We start from the raw sequence: 13,054 nt of genomic DNA, 5'->3' as shown, positions 1-13,054 counted from the left end.
TTTTGGGGTTATTCACCGTCGGAATTGGGGTGTCATCGACGTGAATCCCCAGCGGTAGCCTGACCTCCTTCGTCCAGGTTGTGAACAGGGTCGCGGAGGATTTCGTAGGGGAGAGGGCTAGACACTTTGCAGTGAAGAAGCGAGAAAGTTCGGAGAGATAGCCGTTTACTTTCAAACACAGGTCATCAATTCCATTCCCAGTCGCCATGATCGAGCAGTCGTCGGCATAGGAGACAATCGAGACTCCCTCTGGTGGTTGAGGGAGCTTTGAAATATAAAAGTTAAACAGTAGCGGGGAAAGGACACCACCCTGAGGAACCCCCTGTTTTATTTTTCGCTGCTTACTCGTTTTGTCTCTAAATGTTACCGACGAATGTCGACCACTCAGATAATTTGCCGACCACCGTTTGAGCCTCTGTGGGAGAGAGGAGGCCTCTATATCTTCTAGCAGCGTGGAATGGCAGACGGTGTCAAACGCCTTTGACAAGTCCAACGCTACTAGAATCGTTCTCTCACAGGGACGGTTGCGGTTAAGGCCACGAGTTATCTGAGTGTTTATGGCGTTAAGTGCTGTTGTTGTACTGTGCACTTTACGGAAACCATGCTGATGCTTCGCTGGGGTCAGGTGGTTTGGGAAGTACGGGAGTAGCAAGGCCTCAAGTGTCTTCGCTACCGGGGAAAGGAGTGTAATCGGACGATACGAATCTCCTTTGTTGGCGGGTTTCCCCGGTTTGAGCAGTGGGACCACTCTCCCCACCTTCCAGATGTCTGGGATGATGAGAGTGGCCATTGACAGGTTGAGGACCTCCGTTAGGTACGCTACCCCCGCAGGACCCAAATTTTTCAGCATCAGCATGCATATTCCGTCGGGACCCATAGCTTTGGAGGCTTTCGCTTTCCCGATGCCCACCTGAACTTCACCGCAAGTGAAAGCAAGGGGGGCACAAGTTGTTGGCAGTTTGTGCAGCCTTCTGGTCACTCGACGCTTGGCTTTGTCTACCGGAGGATGCAGTATGAACTGCCGGCTAAAATAGCTCGCGCATCTCTCCGGGTCCGACGAAGCATGGTCGCCGAAGTAAATTTCGACTCTGTCGTCGTGCTTCGTCGGATTAGACAATGACCTCACGGTTGACCAAAGCTTGCTCACACCAGAGGTGAAATTACAAGTCTTCAGGTGCTCCTCCCACTTCTTCCGCTTATGTACGTTTACAAGTTGCCGAATCTCCGCGTTGAGATCCCTGATACGGGGATCTCCGGGATCGGCCTGACGAAGGCTATCACGCTCATCAGCTAGAACAGCCGCTTCGGCAGGGAAGTTTGGACGTGGGTCCGATATACATCCTGCCGGTATGAAGCGAGCTGCAGCAGCAGTGATAGCCCTGCGGAACTTACGTTCACCGAGGTGGACGTCGGTTGGTGTGGGGAGCGCTGCGAAGGTGTTTTCAGTAAACTCCGCGTAACCTTTCCAATCAGCTTTGGAAAAGTTGATATAGGTCCGGTGTTTGGCGGAGGCAAAGTCGGTTGGTTTATCAATCGAGATGACTATGGGTAGATGGTCTGATGCTAGAGTCAGCATAGGTCGCCACGTTATGCTGTTTATCAGAGCAGCGCTGACTTTTGTGATGTCTGGCGAGCTACTGCAGTTACCCATAATCCTGGTGGGTGCGTCGTCGTTCATTGTGCAGAATGTCGAATCGTCTATCTGCTCAGCCAAGTCTGTTCCCCTACGATCGTTTGACAGGCTTGAGTGCCAAAGATCGTGGTGCGCAATAAAGTCACCTACTACCATACGGTTTTCACCTCTGAGGAGCGCACCTATATCAGGGTGATATCCTGCCGGGCAGCAGGTGACAGGGGGTATGTATATATTAAATATTTCGAGCTCGACATCGCCTGACCGGATAGCTATGCCCTGACATTCTAGGGTGGTATCCCTGCGGTCGATGTCTGCTTCGATAAGACGATACTGCACGGTGTGGTGCGTGATGAACGCTAAGCCACCACCATTATCTCGCTCGCGATCTCGACGGTGCACGTTGTACCCGGCGCAATTCAACAGAGTTGAATTGCTGTGCAACTTCGTCTCTTGGACCGCAGCTATTAATATACCGTGCCGACACATGAAGACGGTTATCTCCTCAATCTTGCTCTGTAGCCCGTTACAGTCAAATTGGAGGAGCTTCATGTGGTTCGGGAGACGTGTCGTGATGTGGGGTGTGAGTGAGGTGTATGTTCTTGCCGCCGTTGGCTGTGTGTGCTGCTGAGGTGGTTGCCGCCCTGTGGTGGTGGTCGGGGGCGTCGCAATTGACGTCTGCGACCGAGCAGCACAGCACGGGCCCTCGAAATTCCCCGTCCAATCTCGCGTGGTACGCAGACCTGAACATGCCCTAAAGTGGCACCAGCCAAGGCAGGTGTTGCACTTGACTGATGTCACATTACGGAATATTCTGGTCTGACATACCGTGCAGATTGTAGGGGGAACCAGGAGTTGTTGGCGGCGGCGTGTGGGTGGTGGTGCGGTTGTGTGAGTTATGTGGTCTGTGGTGGCTGTGGTACGGTCTGTGGTGTTATTATGTTGTTGTGTAGTGGCGACTGTGTGTGGTTGCTGTGTGAGTGTGTGGGGCTGCACGGGCGGACTATCGTTTGCCGTGGAGGCTGCTCTGTTAGAGCAACAGGGGGCCATGTAAGACGTGGTCCACTGCCTGTGTGTCCGTAGTCCCGAGCAGACCCTGAGGTGACTCCACCCCTCGCAGGCATTACACTTGACTGAGGTGGAGTTGTGGTGTAAGCGCCTTCGGCATACACAGCAGGTGTATATTTCTGGCCCAGGGTTTGACTCGATGCCAGTAGGAGAATGCGTAGTGAATGTTGCCCTATGGACGGACAACTTCTGAGATACTTCGCCGACCTAAACGGGGTTAGATCGCCGAAACAACAGCCCTTGGTCGGGTGAAACCCGAGTCATTCCGGTACGTAGAACCGGCTGTCGTGGGAATGACCAGAGGGAGTCTAGATTGTGTCTTACACCGACGATTGCTCGATCATGGTGACTGGGAATGGAATTGACCTGTGTTCGAAAGTAAACGGTTATCTCTCCGAACTTCTTCACTGCAAAGTGTCTAGCCCTCTCCCCTACAAAATCCTCTGCGACCCTGCTCACAACCTGGGCGAAGGAGGCCAGGTTACCGCTGGGAATTCACGTCGACGACACACCAATTCCGCCGGTGAATAATCCTAAAATACTCGGAGTAACATTCGACAGCCTGCTCTCCTTCTCTGCGCACGCAACCGCTATTGTCAATAAAGTACAGAGCCGCAACAAGGTGCTCAAGTCGCTAGCCGGCAGTACTTGAGGCAAAGACAAAGAAACGTTGCTAGCAACATACAAGGCAATAGGCCGGCCGGTTTTAAACTACGCAGCACCAGTGTGGTCGCCGGGGACTGTTAAGACGCAGTGGATGAAGCTACAGACAGCACAAAACACAGCACTCAGGACAGCGACCGGATGCCTCCTGATGTCACCAGAACACCACCTCCATGATGAGGCGAAAATGCTCCCAATTAGGGAGCACAGCACGTTGCTCTGCAAGCAGTTTCTGGTTGGGAGCCATAGATGTGGCCACCCAAATAGACAGCTACTTGCAGAGGAGCCCTCGCCAAGGCACGTCAGGAGGCATCTATATGAACTGACGGACGAAGTCCAGAGGTTCATTAAGCAGCCTCTGGACCCGTCAGCTTACAGACAGGCCCTGAACGGCATTCACAGGGACGCAGTCTCAAGTTATGTAGACTCTAGACCTGTGAATGCCGTTCTAGGCTCACAAACACCGGACATTGACGCGACGGAGCTCCATCTGCCTCGGGAGACCAGGACAACAATAGCCCAACTTCCCTCTGGCTACTGCAGCAGGCTAAACTCCTACCTGAGTAGGCTAAATGCGGATGTGCCGAACGAATGTCCGGCATGCGGAGAGACCCCTCACGACTCGAAACATCTCTTCGCATGTCCGGAAAACCCTACAACCCTAACGGCGTCGCCCCAGTGGACCGACCCCGTGGAGGCTGCACGCTTCTTGGGGCTGCCGTTAGTGGAACTCGACGACAACGACTGAGATAACAACCGATCTGGGCGGGGTTGTTGTAGCCGCAACAACAACAAAACAACACGGTCGCGAGATGGAAAGAGAAATCCTCAGACAATGCAGAGATCGTCCAAATACCCAACTACACAGTGTCGGAGATGAGGCGGTATGATATTATCCATGAGGCGACACATGGTGGACGACGCGTTGCAAAGGCCAAACGGCATAACCTTAAACTGATAAAGTGGGTGGCCGGGGATCGTAATAGCAGTTAACGACTTCGATTCGGGACTTAGTTCAGTTTGTCAGTACGCATCTTTTAAGTCTAGTTTCGAAATTATGTTTGCTTTTGGCAACCCTGAGAAAATACCGTCTATGCTGGGTAAGGGGTAAGGGGTAAGCATCCTTTTTTGTGGCATCGTTAAGTTTATGAGCATCCAGACAAAGGCGAATTTTGTTGGGTTAAAGAACAAGCGCTCGCGGGAGCTCCAAGCGCTTTCCGATGGCTCAATCACATCAAGTTCCAGCATGCGATCATTTTCCTGGTAAAGGAGTTTTTCCACAGCCGGACTCACGGGGTAAAATCGCTGTTTGATAGGTTTAGTGTGCCCTACATTGATGTGGTGTTGTATCAATTTAGTACGACCTGGACCTACAGTGGCACTGGGAAACATCTGCTTCACTACATCAATGGCTCAGAAGGTATGTAGGAGGAATTTGTTTGATCCGAGTTTTTCTCCAGCGAACAAATGATATTTGACGCAAGACCAAAGCTTCCCCAAAAGTCGTGACCTAAAATAATTTTCTGCTTGATAGATATAACTTATAATTTCGTGGGCTTTTTCTGCGACTTAAACACGTCGGCCGCTGTGGTGTAGTGATAAGCAGTGCGCGTTTCCACTCCGCAGCACCTGGGTTCAAACCCTGGTCAAAGCAACATCGCAAAAATATAGAAAAAGGTTTTTTCTTAACAGCGGTCGTCCCTCGGCAGGCAATGGCAAACCTCCGAGTGTATTTCTGTCATGAAAAACAGCTTCTCATAAAAATACAATCGCCGTTCGGAGTCGGCGTAAAACTGAAGGTCCCTCCGCTTTGTGTGACAACATCAAGGTGCACGCCACAAATCGGAGGAAAAGCTCGGCCAAACACTAACATATGTGTAAGCGCCAGTCTATTATTATTATCATACGTCATTATGACCTCAAGGACACCTACAATATGTTGATTTTCCCCATCTGAGGTTTTAGCATGTGCCTTTAGGGCAGAGGTGGGCACTCATACTATCACATACGAAGCAGCGAAGTTTTGCTCAACATCCAGTGCTCGGACTTTACCACATTTGTGGAATAGATAACACTTTTTCTACCACCGTAGGCTAAACAACTTTCAGATCTTGAAACTTCTTTTATTTAATTTGTTCAGTTGCACACATAAAATGTTTCGGGAGGGATGGGAAATACATTTTTTTTTTGCATAGAAAACATGGATGGGTGTGCGCAATGCGTGATCTGCTATTGCGTTAGGAGTCGCAATGTTATGTCTTGTTTAAAAAGACATTACAAACTGTGTCATAGTCATTTTGAGAAGGTGAAAGAGGGTGATCGAGCACTGAAGCTCTTAGAATTAAAAGCAGCGTTCTTTATTAAATTTATGGTTGGTGAAAGTAATATACATCAACACGAAAGTTATCAATGTCTATCAGAAAATGATTCTTTATCAGAAAATGGCTTTTTGTTTAGAATTTCTAGAAAAGTTTTAGGTAAGCAGTTTTATAGCCCATTAAAATTTAGTAGCTCAAAGTGCAAATTTCAAGCGCTAAGAACGCGCGTTAATTTTTAATGATCGGCAATTTCTTTTATGTGGAATAAAATGCCTAGCCCCGTGAGCAAAAATAAGATAAACATTAAATAAACAAAAATATAAATAGCCAAAACAGGTCAAAATGTCACTTAACTTAATCAGCTGACCATAAGTGCATATAACATATTTATAAATTTATTTACTTGAATTTTGAATTTATCGCCTACTGCTGAAACGTCGGTCGAGCAAAGGTTCCCCACTGAATAAAACTGTAAAGCTTGACGAAAGTATCACTCTTATGGCTGTTTATCACAAAATTAAAGAGCTAGAGAAGAGAGTTCACCAGCAGACAGAACAGTTGTGCCCGCTTATCGAGAGTGTCTTAACCAAACTAACTGAGGTTGAAAACAAGCTGTCGAAACGTATTGATGACGAGATATTGTTGCTCACTACCACACTAAAGGAGACATCTACACGCATTGCTATGTTAGAGGAGCGTGTGCAGAAAGCTGTGGCTGAAATTGCGTGCATATCTGCGTTAGAGGAGAGGGCAGATAGCTGAGACTGAACTTGCTCACATTAAAGACATTGCTGCTGACGCCGTTGCTTTTGGCGTTCCGTACATAGAAAGGGTAAATTTGAAAAGCATATTTAATCAGGTCTGTCTCTCATTTGATTTCTTGGCTCCCCAGATTAGAGACATTTTCCGCATAAGGCCTGCAAGTGCTGACACTAATGGCATGATTGTGATCAAATTTCACTCGTCTATCGATCGCAATCGTACTCTCCGTGCTTTTGGCGAATACCGCAAGCATACTAAGTCAGCCGTTCTCCTGCAACCTCTTGGCATCAAAAGTAGTTTTTACATATTTGCGAGTCTTACCAAAGAGAATCGGCTTCTACCTCAAGAGGCTATAAAGCTGTGCCGCGAGGGAAAGCTTCAGCCTGCCTTCACTTTTCGTGTCCATCCAAGAAATGCGTTGGACGGGGCAAGGCAAGCAATGTCTGGGGCCTTGCGACGTCTAATACAGCTGCCATGTAAAGGAGCGCAAATTCGGTGTTGGATTTGTTGTGGGAGAGAGACTCCGTCGCCGAGTACTGTCGTTTACCCCGGTGGACGAGCGTCTAGCCGCAACCCGCGTCAAAGCGAGATTCTTCAACATCTCGCTCATCTGCGCCCATGCCCCGACGGAAGAGAAGGATGAGGCATCCAAGGATCTCTTCTATGAGCACTTGGAGCGCACATACGAGCGTCATGATATCAAAAACGTGCTTGGCGACTTCAATGCCAGGGTGGGCAAGGAAGGGATCTTTGGAACCACCGTCGGAAAATTCAGCCTCCACGACGAAACGTCCGACAACGGATTGAGGCTGATCGACTTCGCCGGGGCCCGAAACATGGTAGTATGCAGTACTAGGTTCAAGCATAAAAAGATCCATCAAGCTACGTGGCTGTCTCCGGATCGAAAAACGAGAAACCAAATCGATCATGTTGTGATAGACGGAAGGCACGCTTCCATTGTTTTAGACGTACGCACACTCCGAGGCCCAAACATCGACACGGACCACTATCTTCTTGCGGCCAAGATACGCACCCGCCTCTGTGCAGCAAAAAATGTGCGCCCAAATATGCAAGGAGAGCTTAACGTCGAAAAGCTGCAATCACAACAGACAGCCAGCGCTTTCGCTACTCGACTTTCACACCTGCTCTCAGAGAGCACTCTTCAACAAACCGACATATGCGAGCAGTGGAACCACATTTCCCGCTCAATAAGTACCGCCGCCGAAGAAGTAGTTGGATTTCAGCGAGCCCGAAAGAACAACTGGTACGATGAGGAGTGTCAGGAAGCTGCAGAAAAAAAAAGATGCCGCCTACAGGGCCACGCTGCGATCGGGCGCAACGCGCGCTATGTGGGACCGCTATAGGGATCTGAAGAGGGAAGCGAGACGTATTTGCCGCAATAAGAAGAGAGAGGCCGAAATACGTGAGTGCGAAGAGCTTGAAATGCTGGCCAACAGGAAGAATTCCCGAAAATTTTACTAGAGAGTTAGGCGACTTACGGAAGGTTCAAAGACTGGGGCGTACTCCTGTAAGAACAATAATGGCGACCTAGTAACTGATGTCCAGAGCGTACTTAAATTATGGAGGGAACACTTTTCCGCCCTACTAAATGGAAGCAGCACGGAAAGTTGTGGAGAAGAATAACCCGAGCCCGACGACGTACGTATAGCAATAACGCGGCTGAAAAAACAACAAAGCTGCTGGAGCTGACAGCCTGCCAGCTGAGCTATTCAAGTACGGCGGTGAAGAGTTGATAAGGTGCATGCATCAACTCTTGTGCAGAATATGGTCAGATGAACGCATGCCCGACGACTGGAATTTAAGTGTGCTGTGCCCAATCCACAAGAAAGGTGACCCCGCCATTCGCGCCAACTACCGCGGGATCAGCCTTCTAGGCATAGGTTACAAGGTCTTATCGAGCGTACTGTGTGAAAGACTTAAGCCCACCGTCAATGAACTGATTGGGCCTTATCAGTGTGGCTTTAGACCTGGAAAATCCACCATAGACCAGGTATTCACAATACGCCAAATCTTGAAAAAGACCCGCGAGAAAAGGATCGACACTCACCACCTATTTGTCGACTTTAAAGCCGCCTTTGATAGCACTAAAAGGAGTTGCCTATACGCCGCTATGTCTGAATTTGGCATCCCCTCAAAACTTATACGGCTGTGTAACATGACGTTGAGCAATACCACCAGCTCCGTCAGAATTGAGAAAGACCTCTCCGAGCCGTTCGCCACAAAACGGAGTTTCAGACAGGGCGACTCCCTTTCATGTGAGCGTGCAATTGCTGGCTTATGCTGATGACATCGACATCATCAGTAACAAAAACCGCGAAGTCTGTTCTGCCTTTTCCAAGTTGGATAGGGAAGCAAAGCGAATGGGTCTGGTGGTAAACGAGGATAAGACAAAGTATCTCCTGTCATCAAACAAACAGTCAGCACATTCACGCCTTGGCACCCACGTCACTGTTGACAGTTACAATTTCGAGAAAGTAGAGAATTTCGTTTACTTGGGAACCAGCATTAACACCGATAATAATGTCAGCATTGAAATCCAACGCAGAATCACTCTTGCCAACAAGTGCTACTTTGGACTGAGTAGGCAATTCAGGAGTAAAGTCCTCTCTCGACGTACGAAAACCACGCTCTATAAGTCACTCATCATGCCCGTGGTGGTATATGGCGCAGAAGCATGGACAATGACAACATCCGATGAGGCGGCTGTTGGAGTGTTTGATAGAAAGATTTTGCGGAAGATTTACGGGCCTTTACGCGTTGGCGACGGCGAGTACCGCAGACGATGGAACGATGAGCTCTATGAGCTTTACAACGATATGGACATAGTGCAGCGAATTAAAATACAGCGGCTCCGCTGGCTTGGTCATGTCGTTCGAATGGACACCGACGCTCCAGCTCTGAAAGTATTCAACTCGGAACCCGTTGGTGGTAGCAGAGGAAGAGGGAGGCCCCCACTGCGATGGAAAGATCAGGTGGAGAAGGACTTGGCTTCACTTGGCGTTTCCTATTGGCGTCAGTTGGCACAGAGGAGAAACGACTGGCGTGCTTTGCTGAACTCGGCCAAAATCGCTTAGGCGGTTACAGCGCCAAAAAAGAAGAAGAAGAAGTACGTGTAAAAGTAGCTCTCCCATTAAAATAACGATCAGCACTGATTTGGAGGGATTTCGCTAGTATTTTATACTCTATTGTGTTTGTTTGTATATTATTTATTTTTGTTAGTATTAAATATAATGTAAAGACAGCGCAGCCATCTGTTTTTTGTTTCTCCATTTTAACTCGCTTTTTCTGCCTTAAAGTTGCTTTTCTTCTTTGTTTTGAAAATGAGCGTAAACTACAAAAAGATGAATAGCGTTGAGGACAATGGTCTTGCAATGCTCAATATCTTGTGTGGTCGACAAACGGGTTTTAATGTTGTGCATTTTAACGCCCGTAGTCTTAATGATGTAAAGATGGATGTTATAAGAGCAGTGTTAGAATTTTCCAGTGTTAATGTTATTTGTGTCTCGAAGGCGTGGTTCAGGCCTGGCATGAAGGAATCTCATTTCGACATCAATGATTATACACTTTACGGACAGATTAAGAAGGATGGTGGTGTTGCTATGTACTGCAAGAAGTGTTTAAACACTCGATTAATTTCAAAAACGCTTTGTGGTACTACTGTGTATCTGCTGGTTGAAGTGTCCAGTTCATCGTCCAAAGTCCTTTTGTCATGTGTTTACAACCCTCATAAATGAGTCAGTGTGAACGAAATTTTTACTATGTTGTCCACTGTCGCCACCGATTATGATGATTTTATTATATGCGGGGATTTTAATGTGAACCTTTTATGTAGTGACTTGTCTAGATCCCGTTTGCTAGATGATGTCTCCAGTGTTGGTCTATCCGTGGTTAACTTGTCCGTTCCCACTAGATATGGTAACAAATGTTGTCCTAGTCTACTAGATTATTTCCTCGCGTCTGATTTGTCTATTGTCCTGAAATTTGACCAGTTTTCATTTGTCTCTGACCACCACTTAATTTTCTGTGCTTTCAACTTAAATTTTGACCACCACAGTGCAGTGCTGGGTCCATCCAGTTTTCCTGACTATCGTTTATTAAATATTATGGATCTATTAGCTTACATATCCTCCATAAATTGGTCTCATTGTTGGACCCTTAGCTGTATAAATGTGAAATTGCGTTTTTAGATGAAATCATTATAAATTTGTTTAGAACACATGTGCCAATTCGCACCATTCAAAACCAATCTACCTCATGTCCTTGGTTCACCAAAAAAGTTGGCGCTATGACGCAACAAACAATACTCTGTATGGAAGAAGAACCGGAGTGACCTTAATTGGTGTGCTTATAATTTTGTGAGGAATGAGACAACTGCCTTAATAAAACGCGAAAAGGGCATGTATTATAGTAATATGTTGAATCCTGTGCTTCCGAACCATGTTCTGTGGCGTAATTTAAAAAATTTGCGTGTACATCTCAATGACAGTGCTTACTCAGCCCTGACGACCTCAACGAGGCACCCCCACCGCACCCTATCCTCTGCCTCCTACATTTGCTGGTCAAAAAGTCTTTGGATTTAATGCTATATCAGAAGTTGATGTTGCAATATGTATAAACAGGATACGCTCAAACGCAACTGGGGAAGATGGCATACCTATTAAGTTTGTTAAAATAATTGCACCACATATATTCCCTACTCTGACTCATGTCATCAACCATAGCACCACTAAAGTCTTTGAGTCATTGATGTCCAACCAAATTTGTTTATTTGTTTAATTTAGCCAATGAATACATCAAATATTCTTACGGACTATTAAAAAGAAAAGTAAAGTAAATTTACAAAATTAATCCAAAACAGAAGATAACAATTTAAAAAAGTCGTTTTTACAGGCTGTAAAATCAATATGAATACAATTTTCGATGCGATTAAGATCGCATAAAGCTCTTGTGATAGAAGCGTTTAATGCATAAACAGTATTTACCCGGCCAATATGAAAGGACTCAAAGTGACGTAAATTTCTAAGTGGGGCATTGAAACGAATACGTTTAAGGAGGGAGGCACAGTCCACCCCTCCAGAAATAATATCAAATACAAAAGATAGCGACAGAATCGATCTCCTACTTTCCAGCGATTTTAAATTAATGAGCTTACATCTAGCAAGATATGAAGTAATAGGTTCATTAAAATGCAAGGTTCGAAGAGCAAACCTGATAAACACCTTTTGAAGTTTTTCAATGCGGTTAACATAACATGCATGATATGGCCTCCAGATAAATGAGGCGTACTCTAACCTAGATCTAACAAGGGTAGTGGAAAGCAACTTAAGTGTATACGGATCAGAGAAATCGGAAGTGTTCCGTCGCACAAATGCCAACATTGCATATGACTTTGAGACAATGAAGTTAATATGATTGCTGAATGTAAATTTTCTGTCAAAAATTACTCCCAAGTCCTTAATCTCTGGGACGGACTTTAAATAATAATTGGAAAAATGATAGGAAGTGTGAAAGACTGTGGTACGTTTACTGTAGGTGACGTGATAGCATTTATTAATGTTCAACGATAAGCGATTGGTGTTACACCACGATTTAAGATTATTAAGCTCTGCTTAAAGTATCTGTGAATCAAGCGGACTCTTTATTATGGAGTAAACTTTTAAATCGGCAGCATATAGGAGAAATTTAGAACGTGAAAAGCAACTACTTACATCATTTATAAACAAAACGAAAAATAAGGGGCCCAAAACGCTTACTTGGGGTACCCCGGAGGAAGCGATAAAGGGATACGATAATGTATTATCGACATTGACAACACAGCGACGATTACGTAGGTACGATTTAATCCAAATTAAAAAAATGGAGTGAAAACCTAAAGCAGGAAGTTTATTGACTAAGATAGAGTGTGAAACCCTGTCAAACGCCTTTGAAAAATCTGTATAAACCGCATCTAACTGAAACCCGTCTTTGAAGCCAGATATGCAATCATCTGCAAAGACAGCGAGATTATAGACCGTCGAGCGGTTAGGCATAAACCCATGCTGGTTCTGACAAATAAGGCTTTTAACTGCAAAAGACACATTTTCTTTCACTATGTATTCGAATAGTTTCGAAATAGTTGAAAGTTTAGAAATGGGTATATAATTATGAACATCATTTTTATTACCGCTTTTGAAGATAGGGCTGATAAAAGCTATTTTCCAATCATCGACAAATACCCCTGCGGATAGCGAGTTATTGAAAATTAATTTCAATGTATGGCTACTGTACACAAGTACACGAGTGAGACATAGTTGCTTAGTGTGCTAATTTTAAAAATTCAAATTCAACGTCACATGTTTTCACATTTGTTCAGTCAGTTATAAGTATTCAGCGTTTGTAATTCGTTTTCTCATTTGAAATAAATTTGAGTTGCCGTTTTATATGAAATCGAGTGCCTACAATTGGTGACCCCGCGAACGTCTATAGATTAAAATGAGCACCAACGAAAACGGCACGCTGCTGCAGCCCACCAGTACAGGTCACACCTCGCTGGACAACATCAGACTCGCAGCGCAAATATCATATGGTGCTCTGCCGGACAACGGCGCAG

The sequence above is a fragment of the Rhagoletis pomonella genome, unplaced genomic scaffold (genome assembly GCF_013731165.1).
Source record: "Rhagoletis pomonella isolate Grant_MI unplaced genomic scaffold, Rhpom_1.0 Rhpom_scaffold_00001, whole genome shotgun sequence".
NCBI classification, from domain to species: Eukaryota; Metazoa; Arthropoda; class Insecta; order Diptera; family Tephritidae; genus Rhagoletis; species Rhagoletis pomonella.
Note: the sequence above shows the minus strand (reverse complement) of the source record.